Raw genomic sequence first — 27,727 nt, 5'->3', positions numbered from 1 at the left:
TATAATTACACCTGCCATTAACTTGGTCAACAAGAGATTTGCTTAGGCGCCTGACCAGCTTTTGACCTGTGTTGTGTAATACGCAGAGCCACCCAGAGAGGGCGCTTGTGAGTCACAACTGGAGTATACACAAGTTTACTTGCCTGAAAGTGACGTTAAGATGTCTTAAAGAGCCCTTTGGCAGTAGATTTATCTGCAAATCAGACCATGTGAGGGGGGTTTGGTGTACAAAAGCTGTGCAGGATGCTGAGCACTGCACTGAGCAGCTGAGAGCTCAGCCAGCAGGTGAGAACAGGAGACTGTGTCTCCTCCCAAGAAGACTGTGATACCTCCAGACTCTGCTGCTCCTCCACTCTTCAGGTAACCATGGACCTATGCATGTGCTTTCACTTCTTATTTGTGGTTTGTTTTTTATGGTTATTAGTAGATGCACAAGTTTTATCCTTAGAAGTTGTGTGTGCTTTTTTACTAAAGTGTTCTTAGTCTAAAAGTACTTTTATATTGTGACCACATGTCAAAAACACACTCAGATCTACAGGATGGTTCATCTGCCTGGAGGGAGCAATGTATTATGTTATTGCTTTATTAGATTATTGTATTGTTATATTATTGTATATAATTCTATATAATAATAATATTTTTATTCGTATGGTGTGAGTATATTCTGTTCTGCAGTACTTGAAACATTGTTGCCTAAAATACTAAATACCAGGAGAAAAGAAGATGCGACCTTTAGCCCTACAGAGCTTACAATCTAAAGGATTCATTTTTACTGGATTGTTACTTGACTCAAGTATATATGAGACAGGACATGCTCAGTGTCTGCTATGATTAAAGACTGTTAGGACTATCTATCTATCTATCTATCTATCTATCTATCTATCTATCTTTAATATCTATAACACATATTGATTAGACTCTACAAAATTGGCTCCTTGGATAGGCTGACCGCCTACTAACATCTCCAGTACATTGCCGGGTCCCAATATATTTCAGTTTGGTTTACAGTATCTTTGTACCACTGCTTGTAATGAAGCTTCCCTGCCTGTTATAAAGCACTGCCTGCAGTTTTTCATGGGTTTTACAACTTGATTCATCTTTTGGCAGTCGTCTTCCTAGTGGTGGGTCAGTAACAGAGTGTAATAAATGGTATATGGAGAGCATCATGGAAGGCATTGTAACATCCACCCAGATGTTCAATGAACAGATGTAACGTGTGCCCCAGACTGAAGAACAGGTTTTTATTAAATATGATTTCATAGTGATACTCCAATGTTATCAATGTTTCGTGGAGTCCTTGATCTAATCCCCATTAGCAGATAGATCTCTGAATCCTTTACTGTGCCAGGAATAAAGAGAACAGTCATTTCCAGGGTTTTAATCCAGAGATTTATATAATGTGTAAAAAAACTAAAAAAAAGTTAAAACTGATGGATTGCTATAAAACAATGGGATATTGATGGATAGATGGCTTTGTAGCCTTGATAGTTGTTTCCTTCAAAATAGTGGTCCTACCGGGACAAGTAAACGTTGTCACTGACCTGTAGAGATTGGTTATGTTATCTTTCACTCATGTACATCGGATATTAGCAAAAGATTAACAGGTGATCTCATCTTCCTGGACCCTTGTGTTGCAAACTATGTGATTGTGACATTTATCATTTTATTTTACTCACTTATATAGCGCTGACATATTCTGACATCATCATCCGCAGAGGAGCTCACAATCTAAGCTTCCTATCAGCATGTCTTTGGAGTGTGGGAGGAAACCGGAGAACCCGGAGGAAACCCACACAAACACGGGGAGAACATACAAACTCCATGCAGATGTTGTCCTTGGTCAGATTCATACCTAGGACCCCAGTGCTTGCTGAGCCACCCGTATGATCATATGCGTGGGGTATATTCCTACAGGACGCATTGTCTGTCCAGTTTGCAGCTCTCTTCCATACATCTAAATGAGTATTTCAAAGGACTCAGATTGGGTTAAAAAAAAATATAAAAAGAACCAGTCCATTGCCGGTAATGGGTCTCTGTAGGTCTCTACTTCCTGGTCCCGTTTCGAGACACAGGAAAAGCTAGGATCAGCCAATTACTTGTTGCAGCATGTAAAGAATAAGGCTACATTCACACCAACACATTTTGGGTCCGCGTGCGATCCACAATTTTATCGGATCACACGTGGACCCATTCATTTCTACGGGGCCGCAAAAAATAGACAGCCCGCGTATATCATCCATGTACTGTGTGCATCCGTGGGGCCTTTCTGCAAATTATAGAACGTTGTGTGGACAAGAATAGGCATTACTATAACAGGGCCCCTGGAAAGTGTCGGATACACACGACCAGTATCCATATTTTGCAGATCCGTGGTTTGCGATCCACAAAATGGATCCAGTCATGTAAATGTAGCCTAAATCTTTGACTCGGCTGTGTGGAACTACAAATGTCAGCGTGCCAGTCTAGTCAGTGGAACTGCTATTTGCTTTAACACCTGGAAAACTGCAGCTTGTCCGGGTCTGTAGAGATAACCTGACTTACTCCTTGTATCATTGTAGAGTAGATCGCCTCCATCTGGAGCTGTTTCTGGTAAATCCATTGTTGTCACCTCTCTTTTTCTAGCATTTCCTACTGTCATGCACTTTCTTGTAGTGAATGGATTACAAATATGTTTTGGTAAATTAATAAAATCCAAGCCAAACTGATTGTGGATATTTTCGATATCAAGGGGGGGTGCACCATAAGATGCTCTCCTCCCTATGCAGCAGGGTTTTCCACACATACTTTGGGTAATCCTTGAAATTGCATGAGGCGAGATAGCACTCACTTCGTTTCTGTTCACACTATAGCCTTCCTCTTCATGGTAGGGGTTCTGCTATTTTTGTAGGCTACAAGAACTCACCCTGCAACACTATTTTATATATCAAATTGTTTGGAAACCTAAAAATCTCATTATATTGCTGCCCCCGCACCTTAGATGAACATTAGCCGAACACATTGATTTCAGCAGGACCAGCCAGCCAACCAATGTGTATGGGGGTCTCCCAACAGCAGATATCAGAGGAAAGAGTGATCATGCTAGATTTCAGCATGCCCAATCCCTTCTGTTCATGGCTGTCTGGCGGAAGTACTTCCCCACTCCCTATTGAGAACACATGAAGTTAATCACACCGTGTGTATGGAGGGCTTGGAAGGAAATGAGCAGTCTAAGGTGTGCAGCCACCCTAAATCAGATCTATCAGGGTATGTTACGGCTGTTTGAAACAAATAAAAGTCATGACGCTAGTATAGATAAGTGTATTCATTGCACTATCCTGACAACCTAAGCAGCATGGGTGCGGTAATGTGACCCCCACATTTAGATGTTTTTGCAAAAGACAATGCTTATTGAGCAATAAAAGCTCCTCAATAGGAGAAGTGATGAAGGCATTTTTAAGTTATAATAAGACTATACTAGTTTTAATAATCCTTATGTTCATGTTTTCTTAGTTTATAGCCTATTCTTTGAGTAACAATTTCTTCTACTTGATTTTACTAATTTTTGTTAACTAGCTAAAAACTATATAATTCCAATAAATAACAACTATAGGAGGGTTACAGGTTCACATTTGTCTTACGGTATTCCTTTAATGGGGGATTTATGGGTTAATAGAAATGATGGTTAATTACTATATAACGAAATGTTCTGCAACTATCTAATATACGTTATGTATCAAGTCTTCACTATTTGTAAGATTTCTGTTGGATATCAGTTTACATTCAGGGACTGAAACCCCCACGCAAATCTAATATTCATGACAGCCGAGTGTGAGCGTGCTACTATATAACGGTGGCTCAGTGGTTAGCACTGGTCCTTTGCAGCGCTGGGGTCCTAGGTTTAAATCCGACCATGGACAACATCTGTATGGAGTTTGTATGTTCTCCCCGTGTTTGCCTGTGTTTCCTCCGGGTACTCCGGCTTCCTCCCACACTCCAAAGACATACTGATAGGAAACTTAGATTGTGAGCCCTATTGGGGATAGTTGGATGCTAAAGTCTGTAAAGTGCTGCGGAATATAGTAGCGCTATATAAGTGCATAAAATAAATAAATAAGTATCCTGTCCAGACAAGATCTAAACATATCCTCAGCATACATTTCTCTCCTGCACTTATATTAGGGGGGTGGGGGGATCAGTGTAAATGTCACATAGGATTGGCTAGACTGCATACAACTGGAGCAAGCTTTGTGAAGTATTAGGTACTTTCTGTGCGTTTACCTCTGGATGTAAAGAATGTTCCCATTCACTGCAGCAGACGGAAATGTTTGAAAATGGCGATAAATTCAAATGCAAAAAGTATTTAGCTGCGTAAGAAACCTTCCATTTTTAACAATCCTCTGATGTCATCAGTATGTGTGAAAAGACGCCATCAGTGGGGTTCCATGGGCTGACAATTACTAGACTCACTCTGCCAGGCTCGGACTTGCCCACAGGGGAACAGGGGAATCCCCCGGCGGACCCCTAGTCCCCCACACCCTACAGAAGTGGCACATGATGCAGTAGACTGACTAAACTACATATGGATAGGCTTCATCCAATGCCTCTATAAGACAATAAAAGATTGGATAGGTTAACAGACTATCCAGTTTACTATTATAGAAGCATTAGATGACTTCTAGGTATAGAGGTATGCTCTTTCCACAGGGACCTGCGGGGTGCCCTATAATCAATCATCCTGTAGAGTCTTGCTGCTGGTACCCCAGTCCAACACTGCACTCTGCCCTTAGAATTTCAGTTCTTTATAGAAAGTGCTGTTCCAGCACAAGTCCATAAAATGTCTTTTTTTTGTCACATGGAATATGTTACATTAAAAACATTAGTTTTTGTAATGTTTTTAATGTAACCTATCCCATGTGACAAATAAAGGAATTTTATGGAGTCCTGCTAGAACACGAACTTTCTATATTGGACTTCACCAGGTGGCCGGCCCTGCTTTTGGTTCTGCGCAGTATGTAAAGAAGGAGGCCTGGACAAGGAATGAGTTGGGGTGAGCTCAGCTGTCATCTTTTTGTTTTAGTTCATGATATGGCTTTGCAACTTATTCTATCTTCTGACATGTCTCTGTGACATTTGAAAAGATTAAAACTAATGGCGCACTTTAAAATAATGGAATATTTAAAATCCAATATTTTATGGTCCACAAATCTACTAGCACTAAGGGATTTTTGGATTTATAATTCTGACTCATCAGCAACATTCTAGCAGTGTAACTTATTTATTTACGGTCTGACCGCCAGTCCAGACCTTGCTGTCCGGGGTAGATAGGAGATCAGTCTCTCCTGTGCTGCTGACTTCTTGTGAACTACAGAATTACATAATCACTTATCAAATCCCTCCTGGCAGCTCTCAGACCCGTTCCCTCCACACCATGCTCTGCCTCCTTGTTCCTCTGTATGCTCAGCATGGAGCGCTGCTGAAAATATTATTTCTGCCTTATCTTAGAGCATTGAGTCTGTTTCACCAGTTAGAACTGTATTTGGTTATAATAGATATAGATGCGTGCTCAGACGTGAAGAAGTATGCATACCAAACTAAAAGTGGAAAAGAGGTTTGGAGCCCAAACGTGCACCAGATGAATCAAAAATAGACATGTAGCACAGGTGTTCATTCCCAGTAAGATATGCATTCCTAAGATGCAAGACCACAAATGCAGGTTCAAGGATGTCAAAGTCTCATATTGCAAAAGAATGCATTCCACACTTCAACAAATTGGCCCACCAAGAGGCATATTTTCTGCTCATTTCTGTACCCATTAGTTAAATGTTAAATCACTCTCTAATGGTTGACAGACCATTACCCCTTACCCATAAAGTCTTCTTCCGATACCATTGTTTTAGATGAAGAATTAAGGTGCTTAAAATCCTGGATACATACTGGTTACCCCTGTATAAAAGATGGTTATCTGTGTACTCTGAACGATTACTTGTAAGGGATGCACTTGCAGCAATAATCGGTCTGCAAAGAGGGTTTGAAATGTAATTTATGAATTAATGAAACAAAGTTGCAATTATACAGACTGGAAAGAAAGGAATAAAGTGCTGTTCAAAATTGATACAACTGGAGTGAATGTTAGTGATTAAAAATGGGGACTCACACTCAGCCTTTGGGTAAGGTGTAGGGCATTGAGTGGTAGGTGGGGCTATGATGAATTTGAATAATATTTTTATATATTTATTTATTTTCTTTTTAAACTAATATGACTGCTACTTTAGGTTCATGTTTATGTTTCATGTTTTTTTGTAAAACCATCTGATTACTTGATGTAGATGTTGGACAGGCACATTATGGACGCATACTATAGGGAAAGAGAGGAGGACACACCTTGATACAGCAGTATACTGTAATGAGCCACTATTCCAGCGAACATAATTGAGAAGGTTTTCCATAAAGTACGGTGAAATATTTCTTCATTACATGAATGCAACAGATACCGTACTGAAATGACAACTTTGCTCAGTTACGTATTTATTTTTGCCTATCTTTCCAACTTAGCATTACATATGTAGATTGACTCAGACTATACATCTTGGTTTATCTTTATTTATCTTATAATATTAACAATCTTATTATTTGCTTATCTTTTGTTACCATGGCAACTTGTGTTTCCCTCAATTTTTCCATCTATGTGTATATTGTGCAATACATTAAGTGTATTTATTCTCACTTTATTCTTTTCTATTTATATGGACTCTTATAGTTAGTCATGATTAGTAGGTTCCAATAAATTGGCATGGTTTATGTGTGAAATGTATGGAACGTTGGTGTATAATTACATTACAGCATTGTATTTGTTCATACACTTTACAATGAGAGTTTCATTGCCTCTTGTTTGCCCTCAGTAGTTTCACATTTGCATTCGAGGCTCCATTAAGAGAACCTGTCTTTAGTGTTCTACTAAGTGCTGAAGGCGTCAGATAAATGTATGGTGAAGAGGCTTCTCAGCCTGTCTCTGGTCCCCCTGTCCCAGCCTTTGCCTCTTTACTCTAGCCCTGCCCCCCAAAATGTGTAATAGAGATTACTAGAACAGACCCTAAAATATTCCTTGATTATATAAATGGTAAACAATTAAAAACTGAAAGGTTGGCCATTTAAAGAGTGAGTAGGGAGGAGTTGTGTAGGGTGATGAGGATAAATAGAATTTATTTTAAAAAAATTCTCACTGAGGAAAATGAAATGCAGAGCAATAAAGTACAACCCCCGTTAACTGGGTTGTCTCACTTCAGCAAATGGCATTTATCATGTAGACAAAGTTAATACAATTCACTTACTAATGTATTGTGATTGTCCATATTGCTTCCTTGGTTGGCTTGATTCATTTTCCATTGCATTATAAACTAACTGTTTCCCTGCAATCCAGCAGCAGTGGCCATGCTTGCATACTATAGGAAAAAGTAACGGCCTATGCGCACTTCTGCGGTCCCAACCATCAGAGAGGTTGCCATCTTTTCCTGCGGTGTGCAAGCATGACCACTGCTGATGGATTGCAGGGTGGTTGCAACCCCTGTATAAAAGCAGTGGATAATGTGATGGAAGAATGAATACAGCAAAGGAGGCAATATGGACAATCACAATACATTAGTAAGTGCCTTGAATTAACTTTCACTACATGATAAATGCCATTTGCTGAAGTGAGACAACCCCTTTAAATGCGTACTGTCTGATCCAGGAAGAAGTTCAGTGGTGTCTTTAAGGGGTCAAAAACAGAGATTGGAAACTATAGGCCGGTAAGTCTAACATCTGTTGTTGGTAAACTGCTTGACGCTTTTCTAAGAGATGCTATTCTGGAGTATCTCAAAGAAAATTAGCGTATAACGCCATATCAGCATGGCTTCATGATGGATCGGTCATGTCAAACTAATTACATCAGTGGAAAAGACCATAGGAATAAAGTTAACTGTAGCAACCAGTGTCAGGCAGCTGCTGAGAGGGCAAATAAGATCACGGGGTGTATCAAAATGAGCATAGATGCACGTGATGAGAACATATTTCTGTCAGTTTACAAATCACTAGTTAGACCGCACATGGACTATTGTGTACAATTTTCAGCATCTATGCACCAAAAGGACATAACAGAGCTTGCTCAAAGACGGGGAACTAAAATAATAAATGGAATGGATGGACTACAGTACTCAGAAAGATTTTTAAAATTATGGTTAGTTGGTGTAGAATAAAAGACGACTGAGGTGAGATCTAATAACTGTGTATATCAAAGGTCAGTACAGAGATCTCTCCTATTAGGTATTTATACCAAGGACTGTGACAGTGACGAGGGGACATCCTCTGCGTCTAGAGGAAAATAGGTTTTTACTGTACATCAACCCAGAAGAGGATTCTTTACGGTAAGAGCAGTGAGACTATGGAACTCTCTGCCTGAGGAGGTGGTGATGGTGAATTCACTAAAAGAGTTCAAGAGGAGACTGGATGGAGTGTAATAATATTACAGGTTATAGTTTCTAGAATCTTGGAGAAGGGTCGTTGATCCAGAGAGTTATTCTGATTACCTTATTGGGGTCAGGAAGGAATGTTTTCTCCTTAGATGAGGAAAATTTGGTTTCTACCTCTTTTTTTTTTTTTGCCTTACAAACTGTGTTCAAAAAAGTTTGCATAATGGCTGTGATTCTTTGTACAATCATAACTGTAATAGGTCTTTTTTTGGGCTTCCCAAATGTATTTTTCACCCTAATTATTCACCTCTTCAGCTGCACAGTTAAATGCATTTCTCTCACAAGCAGTGAGCAGCTGCCAGTGGAATCGCCAGCACTGTACTGCTGGGATGTCCTTTCCCTTACTTCTCACTATGCTTGTTTTCAACTCCGGAATTCACAGAACAGATAAGGAGGGATAGATCACACAGAAATGCAGGACCCTCTTGTGATCTTCAAAAGCTGTATAGCAGTTCTTTTATCAGGCTCAGGGTCTCAGCTATTTTTTCAGGTGAATTCAGCCATATTTTTAAATGAAGCGACTCAGAAATTTGCTATTTAAATAATTCTCTATTAAATGAAATGAAATGAAATGTGTGAAAGTACAGTGGCTCTTTAAGGCTACTGTCACTGTGCATTTTATCTGCTGCAACGCAGATCACTGGCAGGAACCATCCCCTCTATGTTTCCAGAACATCTATTCCTCAAGGAGGTTGCATTGCTTTTACTGTAGGTTGATAGTTTGAACTAGATGGGCTTATGTCTTTTGTCGATATTACTGTCTACAGTATTGTAGTGCAGAACTAAGCCATGTGGCACAGTAAGCCTCTGCCTTAGAGAAAAAGTGGCCTTGCTGCCAAACCAATTAGAGTCCAGTTTTCATATGCTAAGCAAAATTGAACCACAACCCCCCATTGGTTGCTAGAGGCAAAAAGTGCACTGTTCTCTTAGTTAAAAATCTATCACCACATAGGTTGCTATTAAAATTATTTTACATGCCAGATTCATGCTTATTAAAACATTCTAATGCTGTTGGTGCTATTTCCATCAGTAATCCAGTTGTGGAGAAATTAGGCTGTTTGTTTTATGCTAATTAGACCCTGAGTGCAACAAGGGTGGTAACTCGCTGCACCAGAGGCTCCTCTCTTTTCCTTCACAGATGCACCCCTTCCACTTTGACTGAAAGAGCCAGGTAGTGAAGCCCTGAAATCTTGCAATTGCTCATTCGCTTCACTGTTCGGCACGGGTATCCATTGGCCAGGCACCTTCTCTGCTGTACTGTGCCTGCACCGAACAGTGAAGCAAACAAGCAATCCTGTGTGATTCCTCCCCTGCAAACTGCCTTGTTTGTGTTTTCCTTCTTATTTATAGCCTGTGAGAGCTAACCTTCTTGGATGCTTTCATCCCCCTCCACTTTCTGATCTGCCTTGTACAACCAACTCCCTCTGATGCTAGTATCTCTTTCACTGAGAGAACGGAGTGGGAGAGCAGAGACAGTCTTTAGAAACAGGAGGAGATCTCTGACAGATTTATGTCAGACTCAGCACCACCACCAGCTAAGCAAAGGACTTACACACACTGTGCAGAAGTACATTTTTTCATTGATGACTGTTTAGAAAGTCACTTAATTTTGCATTTTGAAAGCAAAAAACAATACATAATGTAGTGCAAATGTGTCCATAGCCTTTAAACCCCATTCTAATTGCTAACACCTATAATATAACCATTTAAAAACAGTGTGAAGTTTATACAGTATGCTGTCCCCATGTTTCTGCAGGTTTCTTTCAGGTCCTATGGTTTCCTCTCACACTCCAAAATAACAAACTGATGTATTTTTTTTTTTTTGCTTCCTATTTAACTGGCCATAGTGTGTGTCTGACATACGAAAATTAGATTGCGAGCCTGGGGATAGGGACGAATGTGAAAGACAAAAGTCTCTGTACTGCATTGTAGAATATGTTGTTGCTATATAAGCAACATGAATCAATCATACATTATAAATTCTTAGATTTATTAATTGAGCATATTGGAAACAGTTATTGTTCTACCAATGACATATATGTCTATCATAAACAATTCCAATGAAAATCATACCAAATGAAATACTATATGTTTAGAAATTGTATGTGTATATGTAATGTAGGTAGGACGAATCATTAGCTACTCTTATACAGGATTATCTGCGGTGACTTAAGAAGTGACTCCAATAACTGTTTCCAATATGCTCAATTAATAAATCTAAGACGATTAGTAAAAATACCTCATTAGAAGTTTCTAAATGTTATAATATCTATTAGAGACTCATAAACTCCACTTGTGTATGGAATAGTGCCAGGCCTCAATTAGTCTTAACTTTATAGCAGACGCTGGTTAATGCCGCTTTAATTCCCCTCATAATGGACATTATCATCTAGATGTTCTTTTTCTTTTATAATGCATTTGCTATATTAGAGACTGCTTATGCAACTGTCCTTTAAACTAATCCAATCAGTAGCAATTAGTTTGATGTATTTTCTTAATACGCAAAAACAGGAATTACCTGATCATGTGCTGCACAACCAATCTTCATGTCAATTTTCGTGCATGTTTTGTCTCCTTTGTACTATATCATGTGCTAGAAAGCATCACTGCTCTTACTTTATCTGCTAATTCCCGTCTGCAAAGGCAGATTTACACAGCACAATTGCCGGGGTGATAATCAGGAATGAACATTAGTAGGAACACTCTTTCCCAATAATAGGCATGTGCTGCTGATCACTTGATGAACAAGCAAAACTCTCGTTTATTGGGTTAATTAGTCACCAATGCAGCACATTAAATCATCATTCCTGGGCAGCAGATTGTTCTGCGTGAACAGGCATCTGCTGCCCAGTAACAATGAATCTGTATTAGGACGAGCGATGCCAGTAGCCATCACTCATCCCCATACAGTGGTCGCTACATGTAAATGCAGCTCCTTCTTCCACTGATGAGCAGGCAATTATCGGGAAGGAACGGTTCCCTTGTGATAATTGCCCTTTCGCCAGGCACATGTGAATTTGCTTAATACAAATTCATTGCCCATGAGGTACACCACCTTCTTCATAAGGCTTCGTTCAGATCATCTTGTTATTTCTGTCATTCTGCTCCATTATAGTAGCAGAACAACAAAAAAATATAATGAAAGCACCAGATCCATTACATGATGGACACGAACTGTGCTCCAAAGACCCATTTTATCACAGAGTAATTTAGGTGCAGGTGTTTCCGTCTCTCCCCTTGCATCTGTAAAGTCTGATACCAACCATACAATCTCTATTTTTCAGGTTTGGTATCGGCGTTAGGTGGTGGCATAACTGTGGCTTTTACTACACACAACAACAGCACAGCTCATTGTCAACCCTAACGGTGTGGGATACATGTACAGGTGGCTGTGTGATCACTGCCGACATCCACAAGCAGTGTACTATTAGCCCACAGCCATCGCATGACGGTTCTACAAACCCATTCAAGTGATATCCTAACTGCCTATCTCTCTTTATCTAGAGAGGGCATAGGCGTGCGCAGCCTATTGCATTAGGGTGTGCACCCTAAAGCACAAACACACACGCCCCGCGCACGTGTGTATTTATGTATAATATATATATAGGAAACCGGACAGCTCTCCAGATAAAAATAAGTGGTTTATTCACCCATGTGGTGTAGGCAACGTTTCAGCTCATACAAAGAGCCTTTTTCAAGCAGCCTTTGTATGATCTGAAACGTTGCCTAAACTTTTCTTCAGAGTTTAAAGCAGTTTCAGCACTATAATAAAATAATTTACTTACAAAGAAACTATTCAGTCGTCTGCTGTGCCGTCCTCTGCTTGCTTCCGCGGATCTTCAACCTCCTTTCAGTCTCTCCATAGTGCACAGGTGCACTGTTATGGGGGATCTGTGGATGACACAGTGTTATGGGGGATCTGTGGATGACACACTGTTATGGGGGGCCTGTGGATGACATATGACTGAGGAGGGCTATCAGGGGACATTATACAGGGGTAATTTAACTGAGGGGTATCAGGGTACACTATACAGGGGTAATATAACTGAGGAGGGCTATCAAGGACATTATACAGGGGTAATATAAGTTATATTACCTCTGTATAATGTCCCCTGATAGCCCTCCTAAGTTATATTACCCCTGTATAGTGTACCCTGATACCCCGTAGTTATATTACCCCTGTATAATAATGTCCCCTGATACCCCTTAGTTATATTACCCCTGTATAATAATGTACACTGATACCCCTTAGTTATATTACCCCTGTATAATAATGTCCCCTGATACCCCTTAGTTATATTACCCCTGTATAATAATGTACACTGATACCCCTTAGTTATATTACCCCGCCCTGTATAATTTAACCTGATACCCCTCAGTTATATTATATAACTGAGGGGTATCAGGGTACATTATACAGGGGTAATATAAGTGAGCAGGGCTATCAGGGACATAATACAGGGGTGAGGGGTAAGATAAGTTATATTACCCCTGTAAAATGTCTGATAGTAGCCTAGCCCTCCTCAGTTATATTGCCCCTCATGTACCCTGATACCCCGTAGTTATATTACCCCTGTATAATAATGTCCCCTGATACCCCTTAGTTATATTACCCCTGTATAATAATGTACACTGATACCCCTTAGTTATATTACCCCTGTATAATAATGTCCCCTGATACCCCTTAGTTATATTACCCCTGTATAATAATGTACACTGATACCCCTTAGTTATATTACCCCGCCCTGTATAATTTAACCTGATACCCCTCAGTTATATTATATAACTGAGGGGTATCAGGGTACATTATACAGGGGTAATATAAGTGAGGAGGGCTATCAGGGACATAATACAGGGGTGAGGGGTAAGATAAGTTATATTACCCCTGTAAAATGTCTGATAGTAGCCTAGCCCTCCTCAGTTATATTGCCCCTCATGTACCCTGATACCCCTAGTTATATTACCCACTGTATAATTTACCCTGATATCCCTCAGATATATTATATAACTGAGGGATATCAGGGTAATACAGGCGACAACAGAGGATTCGTAGCACTGTGGGACAGGGGGGGTACATTATACATCTTTTTTTATATGCCCTCACCTCACCAGCTAGCAGGCGGCCAGGTGCGCAGGGTACTCAGATGCAGCATGACGTAGCGTGACGTGACGTCAACTCAGCCTGCGCCACACAGCACGCACTCCCTCTCTGCCTCCGCCGGGTCTGGGACTCCGCCCCCCTATTTGACTACTAGCCACCGCCCGCCGGCAGCCCACAGCCAAGTATTGTAAATGAATTGACAGTGCGGCGGGCGGCGGCAGCCAGCAAAACAGACAAGGGGAATCAGCTGGGGGGCAGTGCGCACGGAGGTGACGAACCTATTAGGGTGTGCCCAGGCACACCCGGCACACCCCGTGCGCACGCCTATGAGAGAGGGATTAGCCAAGTTTTAATAAGTATTTATAATAAAGATTTGTTTTTGTTTTTTTACCGTCCTATTAGGCAGTGATCCCAAAGACCCATTTGATTATAATTGGGTCTGTTGAGCCTCTGTCATGGGGCCCAGCATTGCTGCACTATTCTGTCTGCCATTTTTAACAGAATCTACACCGAGAGCACAGAAGTAAGCAAAGCTTGAGACATGACATGAAAATCCTCCCCAATTCGAGACTGAGTTCTTCTAGGAGCAGTGTGTGAGAAGACAGTGAATGCCCACCCTTCAAAAACTATTTTCTAAATAAAGTCCAAATTTCTACATAACAATAGGTCTATCTATGCTGATTATACGTATATTTATATCAGTAAGAACTCACAGGTACCAATAGGGGGAGCTTAGAAGATCCTGCACACTGTTTATAAATAAGGCCTCAAGCGCACGGCTGTAACTTTGGATCGCGTCCCATATGCATTTTTTGCGGATCGCTCGCTGACCCATTGATTTTAATGCGTCTGCATTTTGTGGATCCGTGTTTTGCAGACCGCAAAATACATCCGGTCACGTGAATGTATCCTTATTTAGATATTATTATTTGTAGAACAAAAATATGTAATATAGTGGAAACTATAAGATATATTGTACTTATATACATATACATGTCCCTGGGCATAAGGAAGTTATTACTACAAGGAGACGCTTTAATGACTAAACAACTTCAATGTAAATAAGGAAAAATAATAATAAAAGCCCTTAAACACTACGGAAAACCCAAATTTTACTTGATTGTGGAAAGTGTAGTATGAAAACAGCTTTCCAGTAACATATTTCATCCCAAGTAATATCTCTTATTTTATGTTTCTAGTTATGTGAAATGACAAATGCAGGATATTTTCAAACAAGGCCCTAATGTGCCTTCTGCTTTCGATCTCAACATGGCAAATTCAATTGCTGCGTAGTAATTTTGTTAGTCACCGGGACCTAAACTGTGCTGCCAGGGGGATGAAAAAACAAGGCTTCGAGGAACCAAGTAGGAAGCAGTTCACTGATGATCAGAGAATGAATGACAGTGACGTGAAGGGTTTTTCCTTTCAGCTGAGAGACTGAGGGATCACTGATGGTTCCGCTTCAACTATATATAAAAATTTTAAAAAATCACCGCAATGTATACAGTTTTGTTAGTTTAAGTCTAAAATGTTTAAAAAAGAATTTGAGAGGGTAAATGACCATAAAATTGAAAACACACATGGAGGTACATGAAAAAAAAAAGATGAGATTAACAGATATGTAGTGTATGTGTGAGGGTCCTTTAACACTAGTAAAATTGTAAATCTGGAATAACATAGTTTTGTAAAAAATAAAATAAAATGTTTACTACACTTTACATTTACCCTGTCACTGCCAGGGCTGTTTGGACATTTTGCACCTCTGATAGCCAGGACATACAAATAAAACCTAAATTGCTAAATAAAAAATCATACTTACCCTATACCATATATTTTCTGAAAATGGACATCCGGCATATTGTCAAAATGCCACTGAGAACTTTATACACACAGAGACCTTTATGCAACTTTGTGTCAAAGTGTTTTTCATAGCAATTGCATAAAAGTTGATATTATTGGGTAAAGTGTAATCCAAGCAGAAAGATATATGCACCACATCTCGTAAAAATAAACGTTCAACATACCACTAAGGCTTAAATTTACTTGCACATATCTTCATAAAATCATCGTAACTGGAAGGACAAAAAAAATCTGGTTTTAAGCTGGAAATCAGTAAAAAAAAATGAACAACCTATAAAATTCACAGATTACTGCCTTTGAAAAGTAACGGAAGATGCGTTGTGGAACAGAGGCACGGAAGCACTACGGAGTGCTTCCGTGGGGTTCCTCTCCGTGCCTCCACACCGCAAAAAAATAGAACATGTTAAATTTTTTGGCGGTGCGAATGGATCTCTGACCCATTCAAGTTGATTGGGTCTGGATCCGTCTGTGGCAGCCGCACGGATGTTGCCCGTGCAAACTGCGGTCCCCAATGCACGGAACAGCGGGGTAACAGCCGTGTGCATGAGCCTTAAGTTTGTGAAAACCAGAAATTATTTTAAAAAAAGAAGATAAAACAACTCACATCCAAGCAGAGATCTACCCATAAAAACAAGATAAATGGAATACTGTATATTAAGGTGTGCAAATCTCATATATACCACAAGCCTATAGTTCAACAAGAGCTTGCGCTCTTAAAAACACTGGAACAGAGGCCATGTAATATATTATCATCCACATATGTATTAAAATGTATACTGTACTTGACACACAGCTTCTAAATTATCTACATTTTTTGAGAGCACAAAACATACTGTGTACTCTGTAATTTGTACTATTTGTACTATTTTATTCAAATAAAATATAATCTGCAAAAAAGTAAGATGTGAGGAGTTCATACATACCTCTATATTCAATGCTGCATGTATTAAAGAAATTCCAAAATGCAGGAATGCACCAACCAATTTTTGCATGCAAGTATTGGGAATTATGTAGTACAGTATCCATTCTCTTATACAAACTGTAATCCTAACTAAAAATGATAAATTCTTAAACCTAATAATGTATTAAGTGACACCACTTTCAGACGGGTATCACATGGCTGCTTTGTTACTCCCATTTTATGGATACAACACAGAAAATGAGTTAAAGCACCATATCTCTTGTTGTAATAAACCAGGGGAGGTCCGGGTACTGATCCATAATATGGGCAGAAAAAACCCTGTATTAGACCTCTCCGAAAAAAAAACCCATAAAAAAAAATAACTATGATAATTGAAAAGATTGTCTATGGTGACTGTCAATGAGCAAAAATGTCTTTGATGAAAAATCTTTGCATCTGTAATAAATTAGATTCCTCTCTAGTGATAAATATTTGCTACTACAGCAGCATGTAACAGGAATCACTAGAGAAGCAGTCTGTATATAGTTGGGTATGGATAGGATAGGGACAGTGTAAAATGTAAACTTTATTGATGTTTGTGTGTGGTTGAAAGGGGTTGACAACATGCACAGAAGTCCATGTTGCCCTCCCCTTGGGACATGTGCAGTTACACGGGGAGAGACAATCTATATCTATCCCTGTGTAGCCTGTCAGCATGTCCCTCACTGACCCCTTCCCCCCCCCCCCCAACTCCTTCCCTATGCAGACTAACAATACAGCCAGCTGAAGTGGGGAAGGCGGCTTTCTCCTGGCATATTTCAAGCCAGGTCTTGTTTTAAAGCTCACAATTTCTAGAGCACTTAGAATTTGGGATGGGAGTGAAAGTTGCAGGTATATGCAGCTTTTACTGTGGTCTTGTTTTAAAGCTGAGATTGTAAGTTTTAAAATAAGACCTGGCTTGAATCTCTAGCTGTTGCACATGAGATCCAGCCATTAGTAGCAAGGACATAGAAAATATGTCCTTAGGTACTGACTTACCACTCTGCAAGGAAGTATGAAATAGTCCTTTGAAGGGAAACGGTTAAAGGGAATCTGTCAGTACTTTAGACCATGCTATACTGTCGACAGCACTAAGAAGGGTCAGGGAGAGCAGGACAAGCATAGCTTTTCTGGAGCTTATCTCATCAGGAGTGGTGCGAATATGAATTTTTATTCTTCCAGATTTTGCTCCATCAAGTGCTCAGTACAGAGTTTTATTGTGTGTCCTCTCTGCATTGAGCTGCTTCACAGCCCCTCCCCTGTGTAGGGACATCTATTGCATCCAACCTGGAGACCACTACAGCTGTCAGAGCAGAGGGAAGTGGCTGTGAAGCAGCTCAATGCAGAAAGTACTTCACATTGAAGCTCCACCCTGGGCACTTGCTGGAGAAAAATCTGGTAAAGTAAACTTCATATTCGTACTACTCCTGATAATAAATGCTCCACAAAAGGTATGTTTGTAGTATCTGTTAGTATCTATTGTTGTCAACAGTTTAGCATGGTCAAAACTGCTGACAGAATCCCTCCAGGTCTGTTTGGGAAGTGTTAAATACTTATTCAGTGTATATGCTTATTGAGTGTGAATAAAGAGAAAAAAGCAAAAATGCTCTGCAATAGTAAAAAATAGTCTATTAAATGTTCTACTGTAGTCTGCAGAGAAGCTGCCTGAAATGAAATTAATGTGGCGTTAGTATAAAAAATATTATAGAATAGAGTACAGATGAGCGAAGTTTGATTCGGCTGCTTCGCCGAACTTCAACAAGAAATTCAATTCATTACAAATTACTTTGTCACAAATCGCTGTCCATTATCTGTCCAATGATGGGGAGGGCCAATCATACGCCCCCCCCCCCCCCGTTATTTAACCCCTCAAATGCATGTACAATGCTGATAGCAGCATCTGTGACTCACATTAAGCTATTCAGAGGTTAATCAGGGGTTAAAAAAAATTATACTCACCTCATCAACTTGCTCATAGACAGGCCGTCCGCTCACTTATGACGTCACTGCGCACGCCTAGCGTGGTCACCACGCTCGCTGCAGGTCCTTTGGCAGGTTTTCTTCAATGAAGACTGGAGCAGACGGTCTCTCCACGATCAAGTGGGTGATGTGAGTATAATTTTTTTGATTTTCAACCACCATTTTGGGAAAAATTTGTTATCACGAAGCACGAGGCAATTTGGCTTTTTGGCGAATCGAATTTTTCCTGAAATTCGGATCAAAGTCCACTTCGGATACTTCCATTTGCTCAACACTAATATAGAAATATGTAGGCATAATATAACAGTTGCTGGTGATTTAGCTTTTCAGAAATCATCTTGGGCGAGACTACCAGTGTGTCTGGTCCAGAGTTCACCTGTTACCTACATGACATAGACAAAGCTTTGTTGCTGTGAGATATCCCTCCATCGCTGTGACCCCCACTGATCACTAAACAGGAGTCCCAACTTCCAAGCTCCCATTTCATAGGAGTATGAATGAAGCAGTGGTCACAAGTATCCTGCTGCCCCATTCATTGTGTATGAAACTGATGGAACTGTACTTAGCTGTCTCCTTCAGTCACATAGACTATTAAAGGAGAAGAAGGGTGCCAGTGTGACCCTGTTCCATTCAAGCTCCTCTGGAGTGAGGGCCTTAGGATCTCTTTTCTAGCGATTATTAAACCTATTTTATCCATGGAGGATAAATGCTTTTTGTGAAAGTCAATGGGGGACGGATCCGTTTGAAAACTGAGCCATACTGTGTCAACTTCAAACGGATCCGTCCCCATTGACTTACATTGTAAGTCTGGACGGATCCGTTTGCCTCCGCACGGCCAGGCGGACACCTGACCGCTGCAAGCTGCGTTCAGGGGTCCGCCTGCTGAGCGGAGGACAAACGGAGCCAGACTGATGCATTCTGAGCGGATCCGCATCAATTCAGAATGCATTAGGGCTGGACGGATCCGTTCGGGGCCGCTTGTGAGCCCCTTCAAACGGAACTCACAAGCGGAGCCCCGAACGCTAGTGTGAAAGTAGCCTAAATAGTGTGGGAAAGAGCAAGATATGTGTCACCGAGGTTCCTGGCCTCGGTGAAGTAAGAGACGGTAATTTTAAGTGTCAGCGGCAGCTAGTGCTGACTGACACTGTTAGTGTGGCTGTAAAGCTGATCCGGGTCGGCTCTTCCTGGAAGCAGCCAAAGTGCAGGGTGGGTGGCTGTTCCCCACGTTCCAGGCCGGGTTTTGGTTAGGGATATAAAACCCAGTCAGCAGTCTCAGCTGGGTGTGGATTATCCTCCATCTAACAGGGAAGCTATGGAGTCTCAGTTTATTTAGATCTGCATGATGTGTGCCGTACTAAAGGGCTGAGAGCCGCATTGCTGGAAAGCAGGCCCTAAAGCCTGTTGGGGACTGCTACTGCCAAAGCTGCTGACAAGTATGGGCCCCAGGGGGGGGGGCAAAGGGGGGCAAGTGCCCCCCCCCCTGGGGCCCTGGAAATCTGTGAACTGAGTTCTGCCTCTGCTCTGCGCAGCGCCGCAGAGTGAGGAGCATGCACGCGCCCTGATGAATCACCAGGGCCGGGCACGCACGGCAGTACGAAGCTCCGCCCACCTTCCGGGCGGGAAAGACATTGCGGAGCCGGAGCAAGAAGAAGAGCCGCCCGCAGTGTGCCGGCCGCTTCAGGACTCCACAACCACAGGCAGCCTGAATGAATGAGCGAGAGCAACACTAACACAGTGAGTGACTGACAGTCAGTGTCACAGACCAGTCAGTGTGACAGTACTCCCTGAGTGTTAGGTGTGGGGTGACCAGGCGGTATATGAAGGGGCAATACTGCCTGGTATTATATGGACAGCAGATATGGCATCCTCTGGGCAGTACTGTCTATGGTCAATTCATCCTTCACAAGCACCCCGACTGCCACCTGCTTGGCTATCAGTGAGTGACAGTCAGTCAGTGTCACAGTGTGACTACTGAGTCACTCCCTGACCCTGAGTGTTAGGTGTGGGGTGAGTTACTGATAGCCAAGCAGCAAGCAGTGAAGTGCCATGAGAGCCAGGCCAAGCAGGTGGCAGTCAGGGTGCTGGTGAAGGATGACCATAGACTGCCCAGAGGATGCCATCTCTGCTGTCCATATACCAGGCAGTATTGCCCCTTCAATCATATACCGCCTGCCCGCCTGGTCAGGGTGACCAGGCAGGCGGTATATGAAGGAGTAATACTGGTGGTAGGCCTGGTATTCTGCAGACCATCTGCTTGTAAGTTACATATGACAAAAGCCTGGAAACGTTCAGGTACAGAACACAACATTTCATTTGTTGGCGACAAAATGCAAATTACCTTATTGCTGAATGCTGAGACTATAACAAAGGGGTGCAAAAATAATATAATATCAAATTAATAGACATTCAAGTGAAATAAGAAGAATTGGTCTTTCCTTTTGTGGTGGCTTCCTATTTTAAAGTTTAGTCCCTGTACACAAACGGGGTTCCGTTCCACCCTCTTATATCTGCAGTTAGGCTTCATACACAAGCCCGTTTCAACGTCAATAAAATTATGCGGACGCCCATGCTGACAAGGTGAATGTTTTTTGTTCTGTGGACTTGCCATGGTGTGACATGTGGTTGTAGTGACAGATTGTAGTTAAAAACCTTTTATAGATGAAATTATTTATTGCAGTGTTTTACTAAAATAACTTTACAGGATCAAAATATTTACAAGGCTTGGCCATAAATCTGCTATAGTAAATCAGAAGTACTGAGCCATAATCTGATAGGAGCAAATCTAACTGTGTAGCACCATCTAGACAACTCAACCAAGTGTTATATAATAGTGTTATATAATGGTAGATATAGTACAGAATATCAAAGTGGAGCTCAGTTTTTCAGTATTTTTTATTTGTCTAAAATTCTCTGGGCATCAATCGTTATTTTTAATGCATATGGCATTAGTTGTCAGACATGCAAAATCATTGGTATTTGCAGCAAGGCTACAATAGCCAGTAGCATTTGTCTTGAGGTGGCATAGAACTGGACACAATGAAGGAACGGCAACATTACATGATGGCTCCTGCCAAGCACAGGAATGGTAATCTGTCAGAACTGTGTTCGTAGAATGAAATTACTATAGCATCTATTGGCTAGGAGGGATGAATGCTGTCAGGAATATTTCCTCCAGCTGTTTCAAAGTTCTGCCTTTTCATGTCCTAACCTACTCATCCAGTTGTTAACAGGTCCTGAGGGTTTCACTACAGACCAAACAGGAGGCTATGGGTCACTAACATTGTTACATACCATTAGTCTGAAAGCTCCAGATTGCTCACATTAACTTGGACAATACATTGTGGATCAGCTGAACTTTTTTTTTTTTTTTTACATCTTAATTACTGATTATTCAATACACCTATGTTATTCGGCAACTATCCTTTTATTATCTTACAGATCCCAGGGAAATTTAGTTGTGGAGAAAGCAGTTGAACATATACATCTTCTTAAACTTTGTAAAATACAGCTTTACAATATCAGGAGTGTGATCTGATTCCAAGTGCTCTAGTTGACATTTACTGGAATCCATTGCCTATAAAGTTTCCGCACAGTGATTCCTTTTCTTTTAAACTTTGTTTATTACTAACTACAAAAAAATTACAGGGAGTTATACATCCACTATGAGTCACAAAACTATGTTCATTACATACAGGAGTATGCAGTAGTAAAGCAGGTTGAGTTGCAAGTTACAACAGTAAGACAGATACCTAAAAAAAATGGAAGGGAAAAAGAAGCATCCACACGCCCGGGGGAAGGAGGAAGGAGTAAGGAGCTTACAATGATAGTTATAACTATTCTTGAGCGAATTGAAGTTAACAAAATGGAATCTGATATGTATTGCGCTTTGTGGTAAAAAATAATTTTTTTTCCAAAAATGGCAGCCACACGTTACAAAGTGAAAGTAAGACGCCCAGGAACACGAGATCACCCATAATGTCATGCAGCCAGCCAATCCGCAGATAGCCATCCCCTGTGATGTCACAGCCCTATAAAAGCCTCATCCCGTGTCGACTCTGCCATTTCACTGGGAACAGAGCATAGGGAGAGGCGTGGCAAATGCTAGGGACAGCGTTTCAGAAAGCTTTTAATATTTGAATATTGGATAGGGAGAGTGAAGGTACAGTACAGGGACAGTGTAGGGAGATCGTAGGGAGAGTTTTTAGACACTGTAGGGAGACTGCAGAGTGTGTAATCACCCTGTGCATCTTGTTCATCTTCTGCGCCATTCATACTTAATCTGTTCTGTTATACATAGACTTACTATGCATCAGACTCATTTTCAATAGGCAGTTTAATACATAGGTGCGTTTATCTAGTTCACCTGCTGCACTATTAATACTTAATCCGTTCTGTTATACATAGACTTACTCTGCGTCAGACTCAGTGTCAACAGGCGGTCTAACATATAGGCGCGTTTATCTAGTTCAACTGCTTCACAATTTATACTTACTTACATAGTTACATTACTGGTTCAGTGACTGTACACTATGACAGACAGTTGCATGGGTCCTAAAAAGGAACAGACAGTGGCAAAAATGTTGCTGTAGCCATCACAAGTAGCAGCAGAAGAAGGGTTGGTAGTAGCAGCAGCCATAGCAACAGGCCAGAGCTGCCACTGGTATCCAGCAGTCATGTTTTGACCAATAATCCAGCTGTACTGTAATGGTTTACTCGCTCTTCAACATCATCTCAGGTGACACTCAGCAGCTATAGGCCAGCACAGACTTGGAGGAGAGGTCCGGTGCGTCCTCCTTTAGGTGTGCAACTAGCGATGATGACAGTCGGGTGGGAACAAGTGTTGCGAGCGGTCAGGGACATGGCCATGAGACTGGTGAGGGTGACATAAGTGACGACCAGACAGTAGTGGATGATGATTTAGCCGATCGCAGGATCTGGGTGCAGATGGGGCATCATCATCAGGGGGTGAGAGTGGCTGCAGGCCCGTGAGACAGCAGCAGGGTTGCAGCATGCCGATGAGCCAGCAGGGTGGAAGCAGTGGGAGAATACAGGATCCGCTTTTTTTTGCCTGTTCTTTTGATGGATCAGAAGAATGGACAAATTAACAGTGATGTGAACACAGCCTTACTTCTAACACCTTCCCCATTGTCATTGGGCCACTACTGGAATCTTGGGCCACTGCCCTGTTAAGTCCTCACTGATAAATTAGACCTGACTCTAACATTGACCTGTAAGACTTAGTTCACATTTAAGTTATTTGGTCAGTTATTTCCATCACTTATTGTGAGCCAAATTCAGGAGCCAAGCATACTCAAATTAGGTATCATGAATAGATCTGCACCTGTTCTGTGGTTTTGACCCGCACCTGATGAGAATAACTGACTAAATAAGTGACGTGTGAACTAATAGTGCCACACAGTCATTCTACAGCTAACAGAAGAGATATAAAAGCATGTGTTTGCACTGCCACAATATTAAAAGAACCGTTTTTCCTCCACTACTTTATTGGTGCTGCTTCCATGTCCTTATTTTGTTCCACTAAAGAGTCATTGTGACATCTGCAGGGGCACACAGCGTTTATTTATTTATTTTTGCTTTACTGAAGACTGCTGTATGCTTTTCTTTTGTTTTACCTAGGGGTTAGTTAGGACTGTTGGTGGCCTGGACGTCCATATATAAGACCTGCCTGTCATACTGACGCACAGTAACTGTTTCATACCAGAAAGGACTAGCTATGCATGTTGTTGCAACGCACAGTCATGTACACTGAGATACAATCTCCCTAAAATTTAACTGCAGGCCGGGATATACCTAATTTAACTCACTTCGTGACAAATTAATTTGTAATGAGGCAAATTTCTTGGAGAAATTTGGCGAAGTGGTCGAATGAAATGTTCGAAAACATCACTCATCTCTAGTTATAACTGTAAGGTTGGAACAGGAGAGTCCCATAGAGCCCAGGTGGATTGCAACTAACTCCAATGTGTTGTGGATAGATGCAAGTCAAATATTCCATATAGCCTTGATATGAATTAATACGAAATAAGAACTAACTGTAAATTTCCAGAAAAGAGATATAAGGCATTTAGCTGCTGTTAGGATATGGCTTGTATTAGATTTATTAAAGCTCTGTAGAGTAATATTCAGGAGATAGGTAAGTAGAGCCAAGTAGATGTATAAACCAAAAAGGTCTAGGGATAGAATCTGAATTATAGAAAAGTAAGGTGTGATTCACAACAATGTGTTCCCACTTGGGAACAATAGCAGCAGCATGTTTTTGGGATGTTTTCAAGGTAGAATTGTTACAAAGGATGCATAAGGGATTCTGTTGTGGGCCATATCACAGATCAGACCACTACCGAACCACCATTTATTCATATAGGAATGTTTATAGTGAAAAAAGACTACTGTTCAAGACGCTATTCATTTGGAAAATGAGAACTTTTCAAATACGTTGTAGACAAATGTGTCCAAAAAGATATTTGGCATGAAGGGTAGACCCATATGGAATGGTAGTAGTTGAAATCCATAGCAGGCTTTCAAAGTAGTGAGACTATAACTCCCTAGTGGACAAATCCTGAAACCCTGGAAAATGTGAAGCATCATGTGGACACCACGGTCTACCAGTGGCTGATGTTAGACTATCAGGTAGGAGGGGATATAAAGAGGGGGGGGGGGGGGGGTTTAAAAGAGATTTTAAAGGAGAGAAATAAAATGGTATATCAACAGGTATTCCAAGTCTTGTAAAGTCTATCAACGGGCATGAAAAGTGATATCAGGTACATCATAAAACAGGGGTTGGTCTTTGACTTACACTATCCTTTCTGTTTTTACCCATTTTTTATATGCTGGTAAGGTGGTCCATGAAGCTATATGTCCGAGATGGGAGACATAATTGTTTAGAGTGAGGTCGAGCAGAACTCTGTGAAAAGTTTCAGCTGTCAAGACTAAAGCCTCATTCACAAGTCAGTGTTTTGATCAGTGATTTCCATAAGTGATTGTGAGCCAAAACCTGGATTGGAGCCTCCACAGACATAAGGAATAAGGGAAAGATCTGATGGAAAATCACTGATGGAAATCACTGACCAATACAATGACGTGTAAATGAGGCATAACTTGGGGATCAAATGTCTTTTTTTAGTTCCAAATCAATTTCAGCAATGGAAGATCTGGGCAGCATGAAGGTAAGATATATACTTTTTTTTTTTGAATAAAGTTAGGGACAAAATCAGTGCTTGGCGGAAATTGTTATTGGCACAGACGGACCGAATAGCTTTGATTAAAATGATTATCTTACCGATAGTTTTGTTTCCGTTGTGTGCCTCCCCCATCTGGATAGATGATATTTTCTTCTATAGGTTGGAGACTATGATTAATGATTCAATTTGGGGAAGGAAGAGGGTTCGTATAAAGCAGAGATATCTATGGTTGTCGGAGCTAGATGGTGGGCTGTCATTACCCTTTTTTCAAGGTTATTATTTATGTGCACAGATTCAGCGCTGCTGCTATTCAAAAGAGAGTTTACTTTCACGATATTTGACAAAACTTTTTGATAAACCAGTTGATAATATTTTTGCATGTTTGGAGAATGGGTTTATGGGAATGAGGAGGTCCTTGCTGATCCCGTTCTCACTGCAGAGGGTCTGGAACAGACTGAAGAAGGTCCTTAAATCTTCAGGTCCGTTTGTTTTCACCCCTCTGTGGGAGAATAGGGGGCTGGAGGAGTTCTTCAAAATTACAGATTTTGGTTATTGGTTACGTAACGGCATCAACAGGGTGTCTGACCTCTTTTATATGGGTCGTTTTAAATCACTTTTGGAATTTGGTTTTACTGATAGTTCACCATTAGATTTATTCATGTATTCACGTTTGAAACATATATTTGAAGCCTCTAGGAATAGGGGCCTCATTCTTCCACGAGAGAATATATTTTTTGATTTTTGTGACGCTCAGAAGTATGAAAAAGTAAAGTTATCTAGACTTTATGCGAGACTCCGAATGGCATTGGCAACTGTAACACCTTTCAAAAGTACAGATAAGTGGGAGCAAGAGTTGAACTGCCCCCCACTACAGTGGTCTACTATTTATAGGAATGTGAGAAAGGCGACAGTTTCCAGTGCGCATAGGCTAATTTAATTTAAGATCCTCCATAGACTCTACTATACGCCTAAAACCCAAGGAAAATTTCCCCAAAATAAAGATCGGGATTGCTGCTGCTCTAAATGTGGATATGTTAACGCAAACTATGTCCATTTGCTTTGGAGCTGCAGCAAAATAAGAAATTATTGGGATGAGGTTTTCGCTACTCTACAAAAGGAGAGTTCAATGAACTATAACCCGGGGATTTTGATTGTGATCTTTGGAGATTATGGGTCAGAAGTGGAAGTCCCGCCCCAGGTCAGACGGATTTGGATGCGGGGATTGATGGTCGCTAAAGCTATATTGATAAAGTATTGGGGCTCTGTCTCCCCGCCCTCAACAAGGGAGTGGGGGTCATATCTTCAAAAAATTAGAGTATATGAGGAAATTGAAAGGAAATGGAGAGTTGCACGCAGAGCTACATAGCTATAATTAATAATGATACTATTCTATATATTAATGAATGGAGAGGACGGCAGCCAATAGGGGGGGGGGGGTTGATATAGTTATTATTATATATTGTCATGAGGGTTTTCTTAGGATGTTATATACAATTTTTCTTGTAAGGATGTCTATGATTGCCATGCTAGGCATACCGTTGTGATTATTATTGTTTTATGTATTAATATTATGATCTGGAAAATAAAAATATATATTTATAAAAAAAAAAAAAAAAAGAATTTTAATCAGGAGAGTTTCAGCATAGCAATACGGCCCAGGAGGTAAAGAGGGAGAGGTGTAGACTTCTGTAAAAAGCACGTAGGTATCTGTCTCCGCAGAGGGAGAAAATTAGCTGAGAAGGGGATGCTGGCAATTATGGGATACGTTATTTAAACGGATTGTATGAATATTAGGATATTCTCAAATGTGAGCAGATCAGGGCTCACTACTCAAGACAGAGAATAAGGAGGACGAGAGTAGACACTTCTGTCGTTCTCCATTGTGGTTGAAGAAAAGTTGGAATGGATGGAACTAGGGAGAGTGTAGAGTCTTCTAACATCCTATAAAAACAGGGTCTTGAAAACCATTATGTTCTAATGTCCTGAGTGTCACTTGAGACAATAAAATGCTCTTTAGTCATCTAGGCTAAGAAGTAAGGTATCTTTCCCCCGTTAGCCATCCAATGAAGTCATTCACTTGCTTGGTGGTGTTGCCAATAAGATGTGGTGAAGCTTGCTTGATCTTTGTAGATGATTTGGGGGATCCAAAGATTAACATGGTTCA

General features: G+C 40.9%; 1 protein-coding gene across 1 annotated transcript in view; it reads left to right on the top strand.

Annotated features, from left to right (window-relative positions):
* Positions 1-228: 228 nt before the first annotated feature.
* Positions 229-27,727, top strand: part of SLC6A4 (solute carrier family 6 member 4) — a 113,697-nt gene continuing 86,198 nt past the window's right edge. The window contains exon 1 of the mRNA XM_040423394.1: positions 229-360. The gene's annotated coding sequence lies outside the window, so the exon portion shown is untranslated. The remainder of the gene's footprint in view (positions 361-27,727) is intronic.

This window comes from Bufo bufo, chromosome 3 (assembly GCF_905171765.1).
Source record: "Bufo bufo chromosome 3, aBufBuf1.1, whole genome shotgun sequence".
Taxonomy (NCBI): domain Eukaryota; kingdom Metazoa; phylum Chordata; class Amphibia; order Anura; family Bufonidae; genus Bufo; species Bufo bufo.
The sequence above is the reverse complement of the archived record's forward strand: the minus strand, read 5'-3'. Positions and strand labels throughout refer to the sequence as shown.